Consider the following 19,286-nt stretch of genomic DNA (forward strand, 5'->3'; position numbering starts at 1 on the left):
TCAGCATTTTTTTTGATAAACTATTGATACACAAGACTATTTTGTTTTGAACATGAAGCAGTAGTTTTTAAATGCAGAGGTCTCATGAATTTTAGTTATGTCTTATGTATGGTTCAGCTCAATTAGCTATGAGATACCAATATTTTGTTTCAACAGTGTTATTTCCACATGCTACAGAAGCTCACTTGATACTGTGATGCTGGTATTTGAATGTGGTGGCTCCTTGATGATGAAACAAATTTGTTGTAAACATCTTTGTAACTAGATGGCAAAATGGATTGAACACAGAACACTGAATCAAGAAGAGCTGAGTTGAAATCCAGCCTCAGATTCTAGCTGTGTGACACTGGCTCATCTTATCAGTTATTGTTGTTGTTGTTATAGTTATTATTGTTACCTCTTACAGTTTTTTTTCTTTGATATCTTTACAATTTCTTCTTTAAATACTTTCCAAATGTCTATGTGTGTGTGAATCTCTTGTCAAGTTTTTTTAAAAGTCATTTTCCCCCTTCCACTGCTTTTCATAGAGAGAATAGTCCACATGCCATACTGATATCCTCATTTGTGATGAGACTATTGCAAAGAGAACCTCCACCAAGTATGGATAAATTGTGATCTGAATCATTGGATGGAACACCCTCATTAGCAAGATCAAAGATCCACTCACATTTTGGAGAATCAAAACACCTTAAGAATATCTGGTTCTGATTATGTCGTTTTGGGAGTGGTTGTGAGGGGACAAGGATGATAGAAAAATATGTCTTCTTGCCAATTTCTCTGCTAATAAGAAAGAAAAAAGTACAGAAGCCAAGAAAGAAAAGGATGGATAGAAGCAAAGGAAAGGATTTCCAAAAAAGTGAAAGCTAATGTCTCCATAATGATGAAATCAATCTGATAAATGAGTTCAGTCAAAAGATTAGATCAAACAGGAAGCAGACTAGCAATCTTTAGATGCAAAGTTTTAAACTTCCATCTCCATGAACCAAATGCAGGGTATGAAACAGGCTACAAAATAACATACACAAAGAATTGAAATTCAAAGATCTGTTCAACTTAACATGTGTATGTTAAAATGTTACGAATTCAGAGGAAACAACAACCACTTTCTTAAGCTGAAGCTATAAATATTCACACACCATGAAATAATTGTTTAGTTGGATTCATAAGAATAGTTTCTATTTATAAAATACTTTGGCAGATATTTGATTTATCCAAAAATGTTTCACCAAACTCTAAAGGAGGCCCATTTCTATTTCCTTAGCTTGGAAATTTGAGCAATCAGAGCAATCTCAATAATGTCACTGAAAATCAGTCTTTGAGTTTGAGTGGGATTCCTTGTCTATTTCTCTCCAGCCTCCAAAGACCTACTGGAAATGAAAATGCTTTTAGAATACTAAGCACTGGGGATCTATCTTCAAGGAATGAGCCTTAAAAATGTAATTTTATCCAATTTCCCTACCTTCTCAAAGTTCCTTTTCCCCATGAGTCAGTGTAGCTTTCTGGGCAGGGTATATCTAGTAAGATTTAAGTTACCTTCTTCTAAAAAATACTTTGTAATTTCCCTGTAGTAAAGATTATCTTGTATACTGAGTATAAGCAGCCTGGTCTCTTCAGGCCAACACTTTACAGCTTCTGTTGATGGGCAGCAAACTTCTTTGTAAACTGCAACTTAAGCAGCTGCTAATAAGCAGGATCATTAGCTCTTTAGTAACTGCTCTGGTCCATTAAGCAGCAGATGGATGAGGGGTAAACTGCACAGAGTGACCGTATTTTTTAATCCAAAACCAAGAATATGTGCTGTAGCAAAAGATAGATTTCTTTTTAAGTCTTGTTAAAAGTGCATTTTTCTTTTGTTGAAATTAGTACATTTCCCAGAAAATTTAGTATGCTTTGCATCATGCAGAACAGAATTCTGGGATGCAATTTTCATTGTTATGGATTTTGAAAATGAACTTTACTCACCCTTTGATTTCATTATATGAGAGTTGGAGGAAACTTTAGAATCCATGTAGTCCCATTTTACAGATAAAAATATCCAGAACTCAGGAGGTAAGTAATTTCTGCTAACTATTAAAGCTTCTGTCTATCTCTAACTATCACCTTCTAACTACCAGAGGTAAGATTTGAATCAAGATCTGCCTCTTGAGTCAATGATCCTTCTAATATCATGCCACTTGTTCATATGTAAAAGTAACAAGAACAAAAACACTAACAACAATTACCTCCAAGATTTCATAAAAGTTCAAGTGTAATGAATCAAGTTATTATGATTTCTTCTTGGATATGACTGGATGGCTCCCTAAGAATCCATAAGAACTTTCTTGATGCTTAGCTTAGAAAAGCAGATACAGATTCATGAGGAATGATTCTGGGGTTAGTTAAGGAAGTTAGAGAAGACAGAAAATCTTTGATTTGAAGTTGTGGTCTGTGAGTGACTGCAAGGAAGTAGCAGGCCATCAAGAGTTTCAATAGAATTGAATCTTGGGACTAGATTTATTGCAATCATTATTTACAGAACACTGGTTAAAAATTGTTGTGATGCATAATGTAGGTTCATTGATTGCATACATTTATGAAAATTTATTTCTATAAAAATAAAATATACATGCCAACATTCCTCCTCCAAGATTCTGTAATCTCACCAATGTAGGTACTATTCCCCCAAATTGAGAATGCTAGCAAATTATATTAAGGTAAAATGTTGGAAAAGTGACAGCTAGATTTTTAAAAGACATCAAAAAAAATTGAGCTTTTGTTTCAGAGAGAAAATTAGAGTCATTAAAAAAAACTATGTGATTTCCTAACATACCCTCTGCTCCTTCTATTTAATTCTAGGTTCATCTCATTGTCCCTTTGTCATCTGTCCAAAATATATTCATAAACTGATGGGCATTATGGCTTATCCATTCCATATAGCTTTGGAAGTTCCTTTAGTACTCTAGACATGGGGCCATCTTAACTTGGAATATCCTTTCATCCATGTAGCCTCTTTCTTTCATTGGCAAGCTCCTCCATTTTGGGGAGGGACACAGGCCAGCCATGCTTCATTTCCCTTCTGGTTCAGCATCTGACTCTCAGAACTTTGCCACCAAGCTTTAGCTGCCCTCTCACCTTGATATGTTCCCCCCTTTCCCCACAGCTCTTCAGGTTCCTTTTGAGTTACCTAACAAATATGCTTTCTACCCTTACATATAGTATAAGGTCCTTGAGAGTAGGAACTGTCTTTTTCCTTGCTTATATTCATATTCTCAGTTCTTAGCACAGCATCTGACACATAGTAAGTGCTTAATAAATGTTTCTTTGTTTGCCTTCAAGTTCATGTCATAAACTAGACAAGAAGCTTTCTTCATTCACTTGATGTTTTCTGTTTATTTCCAGTTTATAAATACATATATTTATACACATAGACATTCTTGTGTGTCTACACATTCATACATGCATGTGTGTATATTTTGCCAACCTTAAAGTGCCATGTAAATGCTATCATCATATTATCAATCATTATCATCACCATCATATCAGCCACCAGGTAATAATGGGTTTTGGTCTCAGTGTCCACGATAACTATCTTGAAGAGTTATTAGAATATTTATCAATAGTGTTAGTACCCAAAATGAAAAAAATAACCAATCCTTTAATTTTTTAGTAATAAATACATATACAGATTGAAATAAAATCCATGGTTTCATCAATGTGATATTCTCTCTATGAATATAGGCTGCAATGCTCTCTTTCTTAGTCTTTTTTTTTTTTCTTTTTGCTGAGGCAAGTGGAGTTAAGTGACTTGCCCAGGGTCACACAGTGTTAAGTATCTGAGACCAGAGTTGAACTCAGGTCCTCCTGACTTCAAGGCTGGTGCTCTATCCACTGCACCATCTAGCTGCCCCTCTTTCTTAGGGGCAACTTTAAGAGCTGCCATGACTGAAAGTTCATCCAAACTTTAGTTACAAACTCATGATGTGATCTCTGAATTTAAGCAGGCAGTAGTCAGACAAAAGACATGCAGTATACTAGAACTCTATAGATAACACTCACAACACGTGTATATGTATATCTGTATATGTAATACATACTAATTAGTTTGTTGATTAGTATTTCAATATTTTTCAACAAAATATTTATTAAGCATTTAAACAACCTACAAGGATTTATACTAAGTGCTGGAGATACAAAGATTAAGAAATGACTAAGTGACTGCTTTCAAGGAGCATAAATACTCTTAGAGAGAGGGAGGGGTGGGGAAGGAATGAAATATGATATTTGTACAGATAATAGAATGCAAAAGAGAATGAAAATGGGACAAGTGAGAGATCCAGAAAAAGTACTGCAGAAAAATTAGGGGGACAAAGAATTAGTTGTTGTCCTTTATTCTTGAAGGGAACCAAAATGGCATCAATATGTTAGAGTCTAGGTAGAGTATATCCAGACCACTATAAATTTAGAAGGCTCTACCACAGGGGGGACAAAATAGTACTTTGAGTTGGGAAGGATGAAGGAAGGCTTAATGGAAGAAATGGTATTTAAGTTCAGTTTTGAAGAAAGATAAAGGTTCCAAAGGGCATATAGAAGGAAGAAGTACATTCCAGGTCTATGTGAATGTATTGGAGGTAGAAGAGCACATTTGAAATTTGGGTAATACAATGGGGAATGTGTGAAGTTTGGAATAAAGCTGGAAAGACAGACTGATGACAATTTATATAGGGCTCTGAATGCCAGGCTAAGTAAGAAATTTGCATTTCAGTCTACAAGAGCTGGATAGCACCTAGTTATGTTGGTGGTTATGTCAAGAATGGATTTAAATAGGAGTGAATATTCACATAGTGCTTATCTGATATGTAAGTGCACATATACTATTGTGTAATAAGAGAGGGGAAAAATGTATAATCTCCTAGCAAAGATGGCAATACGGAATGTTTCATCCTAAAGCACTTTCCTCTCTAAAATGATGTCATCAGTTAAAAAAAAAACTGTGCCAAATGAAGCAAAAGAGCAACAAACAAAATAGAATTAAAACAAACTAAATAAACAAACAAAATGAATTAAAAGAAACTAATCCCTATAGGCTGGTAGTGGAATAATTCAAGGACCATATTGACCTTAATCAGCCCTGATTTGAGCCAGTACTAGGGGGAAGAAATGTCTAGGACTAAATCCCTCAGCAACCATAATTATTCAGTTTAATTCATTTTGAAATTGTGACCATTGATGGCTGCAATCAATCCAAGTACTGGAAATAAAAAAGGATGCTTATTAGTCAAGAACAGTTAAACAAATTATAATAAAATGGTGAAACAATATTCTCATGATATAATAAATGAAAAATATGAAAAACTCAGAAAAGTCTGGGAAGATTGAGGAAAGAAAAGAGAATCAAAAGAACACTTTAGATGATGTCCTCATTATATCAATCAAACAAGCAATCAACAATCATTTGTTAGACACTTATTATGGGTCAGATATTGTGCTTGGTGCTAAAACTACTGAGACAAAAATGAAACTGACCCTGTTCTTAAGGATCTCACAGTCTAACAGGAAAGACAAATCAAACATAACTAAGTATTATATATAAAAGAAATGTAAAAAAACATCAAAATACATCAGAACCCTGAATAATGAAATGGTTAATCTTGATTTGAGAAGTCAAGGTGAAATTTATATATTCTTCTACTCAATAGAAAGGTGAGGGACTATAGATGGTATGTGGTCCATAGGTCAGACACAAAAAGTCTTTTGAATATTTGGGATGGAGATATCCCTAGATTTGCACATCTCGTGTTTCCTTTGTGCTACTTCAATTCTGTTTTGCTCATAGAAAACAGCACCTTTTTTAATAAGAGTTAATCAATGCTTGGTGATCTTGTGCCAGCATTTTCATATTTCACAATTGTTACAAAAGTTCTTTAGAGAGATTTTGAGAGTATCCTCCTACTGCTTTTTCTGACCTCTGATTATTTGCCTTGTGTGAGTTTCCCATAAAATAGTTTTTTAGATAAATGTACCGTATTCATAACAATGAAGATGAAGATGATACTTTAGCTTGGAGAGAACAGGACACATAACAATGAAGATGAAGATGATACTTTAGCTTGGAGAGAACAGACATGAGAGAGGATACTTTTCTGTCTACTTCTACTGGATTTAATGAATTCTGAGATTCCTGCAGACATTTTGCAGATGAGAAAGCTGAAGCAAATAGGGTCAAATGACTTGCTCAGGATCATACAGCTAAAAAACGTCTGAGGTCATATTTACACTCAGGTCTTCCTGACACTGGACCAAGTGTTCTAGTCATTGTACCACCTAGCTGCTCAATTCTCATACTCCTATCAACCTATTGTGCCAATGAGTTGTCAATTCTAATCCTCTGACTACAGAAAGATTATAAAATTCATTGGAGTCTAAGAAAAATCTATCTCACAGTGATTGACATAAAACTCCCTAATTTCTCAATAATTTGAAATTAATTACTATTCAGGAAGAAAATTAATTTGGTCACACAAGATAAATGCTGTCCCAAAATTTTATCTTTTTTTAAAATAAGGCAACACCATACTTTCAATAATAAATGGAAACAATTTCATTGAGCTTTATCCTAAACTCCACTTTTCCCATCCTGCCTCTCCTCTAGTTCCTCCATATGTCTTTGCCGTTACGGAGACCATGATGTATATGCCCCTTAATTGAAGAAGTTTTAAAGAATTTCAGAGATAGTAAGGAGAGGGATTTCTTTGAATTGCCTTTAAACAAAAAATCCAGAAAGCCATTTGCCAGTCTGTTAATATTTCAAGTCAAGTTTGCTGCCAGAATTTTGAAAGTCTGGAGTACACACACAGCAGCTGAACTCAGCCCTAAGTGCTTGTCCCTTTTCAAATGTACTGTGTGGAATTCAATCACTAGCAGCTGTAAACATATGACCCAACCTTCATAAGTTTCTATGAAGAAAACCCATCTAAAAATCTTTCTTGATAATGTTATATACTACACATAGTCTTGGTACCTAAACCCTGCTACACTAAGAAGATATGGAGTCCCTGTTCTTAGAGTCCTAAACCTAGAAGATTATTGTTAAATACCTACGCACTGGGGCATGGGTGGATCCATAGCAAAGATTGACTCTCCAATTTCTGGACTGCTTCTCTAATCTGCTTGAGCACACATGGTGCTTCTCTTGGCTAACACCCCAGGAAAAGGATTTAGAGTTTATTGATGCTATTATTGTAAGAGGCTGTAATCTAAATGGAGTTAAAGGTTGGGATTCCAGTCTCTGTCTTTTGAACTTTTTATATCTTGACTTTTCCTTGTAAGATCTCTATTCCTTTTTGGCTTCGTGGATGGAAAGTATGACATGAGATCAAGAAAAGATTCAACTAAAGTCATAGGGTCAAGAAAACACAAAACCTAAATTGATTGGAGTTTAAATAATAGAGAGTTGTATATATTTAATTTTCTGAGGAACTGAAGATTTAGTAGGTGAAAATCCTTTTGTTTCCACCCTTGTAGATAATCTTTCCCAAATATCCAATCTGCTTCTATTAATTACTGGAGACTTTTGGGTAACTTGATATCTATATATCAATTCTATTGGTGTTGTAATCAGAATAATCAGGTCCTCTTATGAGGCACTAAAATTAAGACAATACTGAATCTGAGAATAATGTATATCAAATAGAATACTGGAATTAAAATTGTGGATTCAAATCTTGCCTCAGATTCTAGCTATGGCCTGGGTAAATCATTGAACCTCTACAGAAAAGTTCCTCTTTGTCTTCTTCTGTAAAGTGAAGGGCTTAACATCACTTCCAACTCTACAATTCTATGTTTATATCTGCAAAACAATTAGCAAGAATAATTAAAATTGGAAGCCACCAATGAAAGTTTGATCTCAGAGGGATCAAGTGGAAACAGTGGGCCAGTCCTACGCTGCTACAAATCCCATTGCCTTGCTTCTGAATACAAACATTATGGTATCCTAAGATTTTTCCTGCTATGGATCCCCATGTTTTTACATTTTTCTAAAAAGTAGATTTATGGGAGTATTTTATGTAACTTTTTCTGTGTTTCAAAGTCACTAATTATTGCTCACCATTCCCTACTATTAATGTAGCAATAGATGCTATAGATCAAATTGAATACATATAGAAACTTGGTATCACTTGGAAGCTGTCTCTGTAACCTTAGCTTAAATAGTGCCTCTCTAATTTGGAACTATGCTCAAAAAGTTATCAAACTGTGCATACCCTTTGATCCAGCAGTGTTACTACTGGGCCTGTATCCCAAAGAGATCTTAAAGAAGGGAAAGGGACCTGTATGTGCAAGAATGTTTGTGGCAACCCTTTTTGTAGTGGCCAGAAACTGGAAACTGAGTGGATGCCCATCAATTGGAGAATGGCTAAATAAATTGTGGTATATGAATATTATGGAACATTATTATTCTGTAAGAAATGACCAACAGGATGATTTCAGAAAGGCCTGGAGAGACTTAAATGAACTGATGCTGAGTGAAATGAGTAGGATCAGGAGATCATTATATACTTCAACAACAATACTATATGATGATCAATTCTGATGGATGTGGTCCTCTTCAACAATGAGATGAACCAAATCAGTTCCAATAGAGCAGTAATGAATTGAACCAGCTATGCCCAGCGAAAGAACTCTGGGAGATGACTATGAACCACAACATAGAATTCCCAATCCCTCTATTTTGGTCCACCTGCATTTTTGATTTCCTTCACAGGTTAATTGTACACTATTTCAAAGTCTGATTTTTTTTTGTACAGCAAAATAACTGTTTGGACATGTATACATATATTGTATTTAACTTATACTTTAGCATATTTAACTTGTATTGGTCAACCTGCCATGTGGGGGAAGGGGTGGGGGGGGAAGGAGGGGAAAAATTGGAACAAAAGGTTTTGCAATTGTCAATGTTGAAAAATTACCCATGCATATAACTTGTAAATAAAAAGCTATAATAAAAAAAAAGTACCTCTCACTGGAACTTTGGATTCTGTTGCTGAATCAGAAAATTTGGAGACTGATAGCTAACCAATGTTTTTGAAGGAGTCTATGGAATCACAGAGAAACAATTGTTATTCCTAAGAAGACTGACAGGTCTTTGAATAGAAGTCTGCCAGAGTTTTGGACCATCATCTTTGAGAGATATTGTAAAAGCATTCAACATGAAGACATGTTGAGAAGTCCTGAAGGGAATTGAGAGACTTTAATCCTCAGGTAAACTCAATTGCCTTATCTCTCTGAAGAGAGATGAATTGTTGGACCATTATTTCAGTGTTTTGGAGAAGTCAGCTGTTGCAGCTGTTTGTGAGAGACTTTAGTTGAAAATTGTCTTTTCCCCTCCCTTCCAGAGCCAGATGTGATTCTGGCTATAACCTTTTTCCCATCCTCTAAATTAAATAAATATTTACCTATGTCTTTGTATTATTTGTTCATGTCAACACTTAAATGAATCTTGGGCATATTTCCCAAAAGGCAGAATTACAAGCCCTATTTGGACAAACATTTACAGCAGCACCTTTGTTGTAGCAAAGCATTGAAAACAATGTGAGTTGTCTATCTACTGAAAAAAAAAAAAGCTAAAGGAATTATGGTATATGAATGCAATAGAATTTTACTGTGCCATAAAAATAATAAAAGGAATATATGTAGAGAAATCTGAGAAGATCTATATGAACTTATGCATAGTAAAATAAGAACTAATAGATTAGTTTATACAGTGACTACAGCATTGCAAAGAAAAGCAGATTTTAAAGACTTAAGAACTCTGATCATTGTAATGATTAATTTCAGAGAGGTGATGGACTAGAGGTGTAGATTGAGATATATATTTTCATGTATGGTCAATGCATACATTTGTATTACTTGAATATGCTTGTTACAGGGTAGAATTTTTATTTATGGGGATGGGGAAAGATGAGAAGTAAGGAAAATGTTTTAAAAAAAGAAAAGAAAAGCATATCAATAAAATATTTTAAAATGGACAGAAGAAACCAGAAAGCTTTAAAGAAAGACAGAGATAAGCAGAACAGATATGAAAATACTGTATTAAATTTGATAAGTACTTTATTTAAATTTTTTTATATTTCAAACTTTCAAATTACATTTAATTACAATTTGTAACATTTATCTTTTTAAAATTATGAGCTCCAAATTTTTTCCCTCTCCCTTCGTCCATATCAGGAAGGCAAGCAATTTGATATAGATTATACATGTGCAGTCATCCAAAACATATTTCCATATTAGTCATGTTGTGAAAAAAACAAAACAGGCAAAAAACTCAAGAAAAATACAATTAAAAAAATATGTTTCAATTCATATTCAAACTCTACAAGTTCTTTCTCTGGGTGTGGATAGCCTTTTTTGGTATAAGTCCTTTGGTTGAGAAATACATTTTCAGAAATTTCAAATGAAATAGAGATGCACTGTTTTATATGCCATCCTTTTTCCTCCTACTGATTCTGGTTTTTTGATATTTGAAAAGCTCATAAAATTAAAAAAAGAAAATGTAAACAATTACATCAATAGAAACATTAACATTTCTCTGAAATTATGAGTTCAGAGGTTGAGAGTGAGGGAAAAGAGGAAGCTTATGAAAGGTTTTTTATATATACATCTATAGTATACATACTGGGGTAGAGTTGTTTTCAGTTTTTCAGTATTATGTGAAGAGTCACATAGATATTGGGAATAGTTTGCCATTTCCTTCTCCAACTCCTTTTACAGATGAGGAAACTGAGGCAAAGAGAGTTAAGTGAATTGTCTGGGATCATATAGTTAGTAAGTGTCTGAGGTCAGATTTTAACTCAGGAAGATGAGTCTTCCTGACTCCACATCTGGTACCTTGTGCCACCTAGTTGCCCTTTGGGATAAAGTCTCATATCTAATCAGTGAGAAAGATTTTGCACTTTACTTATCTGGAGAAAGAGTAACATGTCAATAGCATGCTTAAGGAAAGGGGTTGGACGTATTATTCCTGAAAGCACCTGGAAGGTCTTTTTCATTCATAGCTTTCATCACATTTACCCACCTCTCCCTTTATGTTGGATTAACACATGCCTGCTACACTATTATGAATCCAAGGCATCAACTTTTCATACTTCAGTATTGAAAATCCAACAGATTTAATAAATTATGATTTCATCAATATATCAACTTCATTAATCTAGTAGATAACTTTACACAGACTCAAACAAAATTCAGCATAGAGGAGCCAATTGTCAGATTATCAATCTCTCCATTTTTCCAGGTTAGCTAAACTGGTTCTCAGATAACAGAATGAGTTTGTTACTAGGGCCTTTACATAAAACATTTTAGCTTAGTAAGATTTTCCAGAGCTTGCATTCCATAGAGATAACCTTTGATAACCCAAAGTCACTTCCATTCTACAATGAGTAAGAGTTTAATGAAGTATCAGCTTAGCATTAAATGAGAGAATTTTAGATCTGGAAAGGTTCTGTCCCCTATCATCACATCCTATGCCTCTCTCTCTCTCTCTCTCTGTCTCTGTCTCTGTCTCTGTCTTTCTCTTCTCTCTCTCTCTGTCTCTGTCTCTCTGTCTCTTCTCTCTCTCTCTCTCTCTCTCTCTTCTCTCTCTCTCTCTCTCTGTATATATATATATATATATATATATATATATATATATATATATATATATATATATATATATATATATGCTTTCACTAAAACTGTTCCATTCACTTGTTGGTATCAACTTGCACTCAATCCTTATCTCCATTAAGTTGTAGTTATTAAAGTCATATCCATCTTTCAAATAAATACCATAGGTTCATGTCCTCTATGAAATTTGTATTGATTCAGAAGAAAAATGTGAGTTTAGGAAATGTATAATGGTTAACAAGTGTTGTCTGAGAATAGCATGTAGATTCAAGACCTCTATCTCACTCTCGGAAGTGATGTATCTTTCCTTGGTTTTCTCATAGTAATTCTTATCTCTCCTGTGCACCTGTCATTGTTATACTCTGATTATGTATATGTATTGTCTCTCCCACTGGACCATATGATTGTTGATGACAGGGATCAGGTGTAATTCAGTATTTAACACCTTAAAATATATCTGGAAGAAAAATATATATCTGGAAGGCATCTCAAAAATGTAGATATTAATAATTACTTTCAATGATAGTTGAAGCAACTAATCTGATTTCTTCATTTACAGATGAGAAAAAAATGGAAAGTTAGGTGATTTAAAATCACATGAAGAGCTAATAATAGAGTATTAAAAAAAACAAACCCAGGGCACCTAATTAATTAGAAGAGGAAGAAAGAATATGAACTCTGTTTGGCATTTAAAGCTCTGACCCTGAGCTTTCTGTTTCCATACTCTAAGGTGCTGCTAGACTATCTTGCTATTCTTCAAATATGACATCCCATCTCATGTCCCTAGGCCTTTGAGCTGGCTGTCCCTCATGTCATGAAATGAGGAATCCTAAGAAGCAGAGATGAGGAGGGAATTAATTTTTAAGCAACAGTGCTCTGGGGAGAGCGACTATTTCTTTCAGGAGCAGAAATTCTGCCACAGGACAGGGTGCTCTTAATTTCATGGCTGTAGGTAAAGAAAAGAAATAAGTCACGAGTCTTAAGTCCTTCTTTTGTCCTTGTAGATGCTGTCATTTCTGCTGCTACAGTGACTAGAGATGCTTTAATGCCTTCTTCATTGAATTCCAGCAAAGATGAGTAAAAAAACCTTTGATGGGTACAAAGTTTTGAGTGTGAATAGTCCAAAACAGTTAGCTTTGTGCTCATGAAAGACATCAGACATTCCCAGAGTGCATTAGGTATGAACTACATCATAAGACTTTCCTATCTTGATTTTGGGGAATAATAATTGTTTGTTAAAAATTATCATCAGGTCATTGCTTCTATGTATGTACTTGTGTTATGTATATGTGCTTGTGCATGCATATCTATATACCTAAATCTGTGTGAAATGGTGGTTATCTTTAGTACATGGTGGAGAGAAAGAAAGGAAGACATATAACAAAATGAAACAAAAATATAAACAAAATTAATTAAATTAAAAAATGTTGATTGCTTCTGACTTTGTCGAGGCTATAAATCTTTCATAGATAATCCAGTTTTTCATCTTTTTACCATCAGCATTAGGAGGCATAAAGATCATTTTCAATTCCATACATTGTATGAATTTACATAAATATCTACTTGGAACTCTATTTTACAGAATCCCCAAAATAGCTCTTTCTTCATTATAATTTGCATCACTTTGTTTAATTTGTATTCATCCAGTTAAATCAATTATAACCAAATTAATTATATTGAAAAACAGCACTGACTTAGCTCAAAGCATGACTTCTTACAAAAAGATTTTCCTACTTTCTCCAGTTTCTAGAATCTATTCTCACCAAATTACCGTATATTTATTAAATCTTGTATATTTAGATACATGAAATACATATTTTTCTCCCAATGCCTTGAGGATAAGAACTGTTTTCATATATATATGCAATAATTCTGATCTGGTATATAGTAAGCACTTAATAAAAGCTTGATTATTTTCTTTAAGATCAAATACAAATTCCGCTGTTTTCCATTTAAAGTCCTTTAATTATTAGTCCTTTACAACTTTATTACACATTACTTTCTTTCATGTATTTTATAATTTTATAATCCAGCCAAACTGATCTCCTTGCTCTTCCCTTAACTCAATATTTCACCTCCTACCCCTGTGTCCTTTGTGCCTATAATTCATTCTCCCACCTGCCTTCTTCAAAATAGCTCAAGCTCTACCTCCTCGAAGCCTTTTCTGATTTTCCAGTGCTGCCTCCTCCCCCAAATCAGCTCATATTTGTATAGATTTTGTACACACTTACATTTAATAGACCATGAGTTTCTTGAAAGCAGGGACTATTTTATTTGCTTTTTTGGTATCATTAATACTTAATCAAGTGCTATTATGTATCTGGCATATAGTAGAGGTGTGATAAATGTTTATTAACTGACTGGGATTATTCCACCTCTCTCATCTCAATATGTAGTACAATTGGCGACACAAAGTACATTCTTATTCCATGATTGACTTCATAGGGAATCTCGTGTGATTTGTTAGAGTTGATTTCATTCCTTTCATTGCTAAACATAATTGAGTTTTTGGGCTTAAAAAGTTGGGGATTCAGAAAAAAAATGTGGATTTAGGGAAATTTAAAATGGCTAACAAGTGTTGTCTGAGACTTAGCCTGTAGATTCAAGAACCATTACTTAAAAGACACATTTAGCAAGGAATGGAGTGTACATATGAGGGCCCATTAAAATCAACCCTGTCCACAGTTTTGCAAATTTGATCAAGGGGGATTTAAGCTGAAAAGGCAGGGGAAGAGAATGAGACTCCCAGAATAGAATAGTAGATTGATAGATGAACTTGGAGTGAGGACATGAAATCAGTCAAATATTCAAAGTATAGTTACAAAAGATGAACTTCTAATGCAAGAGTTCTCATTCAATTTGATGTCACTCTTTGGCAGTCCAGTGATACTTTTTCAGAATGTTTTTAAATAATTGAAAGAAATGCTAAATTTCAATAAAAGTTTAGTGAAATAAAGAGGTATTTTTTTCCCTATCTTTATTAATGGGCCCTATAGAATCTAGAACTGTGTTCCAATTCAAAAGGACACATTTTCTCTCCTAGGTATCATTGAAATGTGATTGACTTAAGTGTTGAAGTTGACTCAATAGGATGAGGTTAGGAAAAAGGGGCATCAGATCAATAATATATAATAAGATATGCGAGCAAATTTAGGAACTTAATGAATGAGCATGGTGAATAACATTTGGTGAAGGATCAGTGAATTAAGAAACAGAAGCAATACAGACAGGCAGGAAGAAAAATCAAATGAAAATTTAGAGAAATGGATTACAAATTTGGCATGGAGGCTTGTATCCTATTATGAGGGACCTTAACTATCTGGATATCTGACAGAGCTTTCGATCTTGACAGAGCCAAAAAGTAGAGAAATTAGTGACCTGCCGTAATGATACTTTTATACTTCAAAAAATGTATTTGAGACAAGGAGAAATACTGTGGTGATCCAACTCTCATCAACAGGGATCTACATCCTAAAAGAGAAATCTACTGCATCATTTACAGAAATTATCAACATCATCTACATCCCGAAAGAAAAATAATGGGCATCTTGGGGGCAATTGACCACTTGATCATAGAGTTCAAAAGGAAGCAAAGGAAATACTGATGTCATCTGATATACATTCCAGATTTGGTAAGAGCAGATTTCATTTAGTTCAGAAAGAAGATTGGTAGAATGCAATGGCCTTATGTTCTACAGGACATAGTGATGTTGGATAAATGAGATATTATTATAATTAGAATGAAGCATTATATATAGCATTTGCTTAAAAAATATTTGGTTGAATTAAATGAAACATAGAGACTAAGTATATGTTTAAAAAAAAGTCACACACATTGTCTTCTAGTCTTTCAAATATACATAAAATATACATAACAAATCAAAGATTTACCAATATTTCCCAAATATTAAATTTTTATTTACTAGAATCCTATATTTGCCATGAGCATTTAGTTCATTCATATCATAAACTTAAATGAATTTAAATTGAGTTTTGAGACATAAAAATTAAAACAAATTCTTTAATACTTGATTGTTATTTTTTTTCTCCTCTAGAACAATGGCATTTTAATTTCCACCTTATCTTTTTAGGCTCCAGATCAGAAAGCTATCAGGAAGTGAAGAACATTGTAATAATCTAAAATCAAGCTATACTTCTTTTATATCATTAACAGGATTATTACCAGAATACTTATCTACTTAAGTTTCTAAAATCTTATTATCTTCCACTTGCAAGAACATTAATCACTTGAAAAGACTAAATTAGAATTCATATTATGGGATTATTCACAATATTTGGAGCTGGGATGGGGGGGTTGGGAGGGACTTCTAAATCCTTTGCTTTATAGGTGAAGACATGGAAACCTAGAAAAGTTAACCAATTTGCTCAAGGCTGCATAGGAAGTATCAGAAGCAGGATTTGAGCCTAAGGGAACTTATTTTAAAATTGTTTTATTTCTCAGAGAATACCGCTTCCATTTTCAATTACTTCCTGCCATATACCCTCCCCCGCCCCCTTCCACTCTTCTGATCACAGCTCTCCACATTTTATATTTTCAATGGCATTATAAAGTGCTTCACTAACCACTTTATATTTATTTTCACATAGGTAAACGATTTACATTCTGGGCAAGAATGTTGTTACCAACTTTGGGAGATGTGCCAGCTAAGTCTATATACCCAAAGTGAATAGGATAGTGGCTTCCTCCAGGATGCCTTCTCATATTCACCTTCTAAAGCCCTATATTATTCATTTGGATGCCTTCTGATATTGCTATTTTTGAACTATTAGTTTCTATTAAATCATTTACTATGTTTATGCTGTTTCTAACTAGAGAAGTAGCATAAAATAATTGAGAGAAATTAGCATGATATGGGTTCAATTCATGTCTCTGATAAATATTGGCTCAGTTTTTATTCATAATTTTGCTACAGTGATTATGTTACTAATATGTTGATATATATTAGTAATACATTTATATAGTACTTTAAAGTTTTTGATCTCATTTGATCCTCACAATGATCTTAGGAAGTAGATACTATTCCCATTTTACAGATGGAAAATTGAGGTTGAAATGTTAAGTGATTTGCTCAGGTTTCCATAATAAGCAAGTTTTTGAGATAGGATTTGAATTCAAGCCAGTCAGTCCATCCATAAATATTTATTAAGTGGCTATTATCTTCCAAGCATCTGAAGATACAAAGAAAAATAAAGTACTGGCTATGTTAGCTTTAGCAATAAGAAAAGAAAATAAACAGAAGGAATTAGAGTAGGCAATGAGGAAAACAAAACTATCACTCTTTGTAGATGAAATGACATACTTAGAGAATACTGGAAAATCAACTAAAAACTATTAGAAACAATAACTTTAGCAAAGTTGCAGGATATAAAATAAAACCACAGAAATCATCAACATTTCTGTAACCAACAAAGTTCAGCAGTAAGAGATAGAAATAAGTATCGACTATCAAGGAGTTAGTTCACAGTTTAATTAATGGGGGAGACAACCTGAAAACAAGCATGTGCAAACAAACTATATGTACACTAAGTCAGAAATTACCACAGGGGAGGCACTAGAAGAGGGATTCCGATGGAAGGTGGGATTTCAGCTGGGATCTTTAGGAAACCAAGTCAGACTGGAGGCAGAAAGAGAGAAAACATTCTAGGAATGGGAAACAACAGAAAAAGGAGATGGAGCATCTTCTTCTAAGGAACAGCAGGGAGATTGGTCAGTGTCACTGGATTGAAAAGTACATGGTTGTGTGGCAGATTTTCCTGTCTCAAACTTGCTTCAGTCTTTGGTTTCCCAAAATTTTAAGACTATTAGCTTCAATGAAGGTTGCTGTTAATAGTGTCTGACTCTTCCCAACACTGTGAACTATTCTGTTCACAGGATTTTCTTGGCAAAGATTCTGGCGGTTTGCCATTTCCTTCTTCAGTGGATAAAGGCAAAGAGAGGCACCCAGGGTTTACTAGCACATAGATAATAAATGTCTGAGGCTGAATTTGAACTGCAGTCTTCCTAATTCCAGCCTCAATGCTCTACCTATTGTACCACCTAGCTGCTCCTGCTGCAGTGGAAGTACTAACTTGCATTAGTTGAAGTAGTTTTCTCCTTAGAAAGTCCCCTACTGATCCCTATCTTCCTAACTTGAATGTGCCATTTATAAAGAGAGGGACTATCTAATACACCTGTATCTTTGTGCACCTCCCAGCAATTGATGTGACTAGACTATTGTACTAATACTTACTGTGCTCAGTAAGCTTTTGTTCACAGGATTTAGGGGTGGAAGCAGTGGCAAAGCTAAAATTCAGCTTCCTAGGCCTTCTGAGTCCAAATTCAGGGTTCTCTCCTTTATGTCATACTGCCTCAGCTTGCATGTAGTGATTGATATACTAGGGGCTATCTGCAATAAGAATAAAGTTTGTAAAAATCACCTTTTATTCAAATGCTGCCCCTAACCTTTACTAATTATGTGACTATGGGGAAGTCATTCAATCTTGCTGAGCTTTAATTTTCTTATTTGTGAATTGGGATTTTAGTTATTTTCAGTTATTTGAGGGTCAAATGAGATATTATAGATAAAACACAATGTGTTATATAAATTTCAGCTACTATTTAGCTAAACTATCCAAATATCAGCTATTCTGAGTTGATAGAACCCTACAATCTCAAAGTTGGAAAGAATCATAAAATTTAACCATCCAACACAACTTCCTTTATATCCAACAGCTGGTGCATGGCCTTGGCTTTTCCTGGCAAGGCAAATAAAATAATAATGCATCATAAGACTTTTTTCATCTTCATAAAATCTTTTGAGAATGTTCCAATTGAGTACATTTTGGGCAAAAACAAAGGAATAGGCAGACCTATTCAAAGATGACTTACTTTAGTAGGCCATATCTGAATAGTCACATGAGTTCCAGGAATGGAAATGTCAAGAAATAATATTCTACTTAAAAAATTTTATAAGGCTCAACTGAGAATAATATTCAGTCTTGTAAGCTTTTGAGAGGTGTTTCTTTTTTACATTTAAATTACACATGACAAATATAACCACATAGAGATAATTTTTAGTGACTGGTTGAGTATTGATATTATGAATTTCAAAAAAAGAACTTTTCTTCCTTTATTCTTTATTTCCTTGCCTGAAGATGAATGATCTACTCAAAATCACATAGATAGTATGAGGCAGAGATAGAAACTCTGAATCCAAATCCTATTCTCTTTTCACTGCTCCAAAGTGCCTTTCACACAAAGAAATTCACAGGTCGAGAAACATATTCACTAAAAGTGGGCACTAGCATTATAGATAATATCCTCTATGAGCCCAAAGAAGGCTTTCCTCTTGATGAAATTCTGCAAATTCTCCTATTTTCAGATGAAATCATAATTGCATCAAACCTTTGAAAACTATGTCTCATAAAAGAAACGGATAGTATCATGAAGATGGATTTAACCATCCACACTGGGAAAAATGAAGTGGTTGAAAAATACATATAGTTGATGATATATAGCTGCATAGGCAATCTATTAATAGATTTTCATTACTTTTTTCCCCCTGAGGCAATTGGGGTTAAGTGACTTGCCCAGGGTCACACAGCTAGGAAGCATTAAGTGTCTGAGCTAGATTTGAACTCAGTCCTCT

The sequence above is a fragment of the Antechinus flavipes genome, chromosome 6 (assembly GCF_016432865.1).
Source record: "Antechinus flavipes isolate AdamAnt ecotype Samford, QLD, Australia chromosome 6, AdamAnt_v2, whole genome shotgun sequence".
Taxonomy (NCBI): Eukaryota; Metazoa; Chordata; class Mammalia; order Dasyuromorphia; family Dasyuridae; genus Antechinus; species Antechinus flavipes.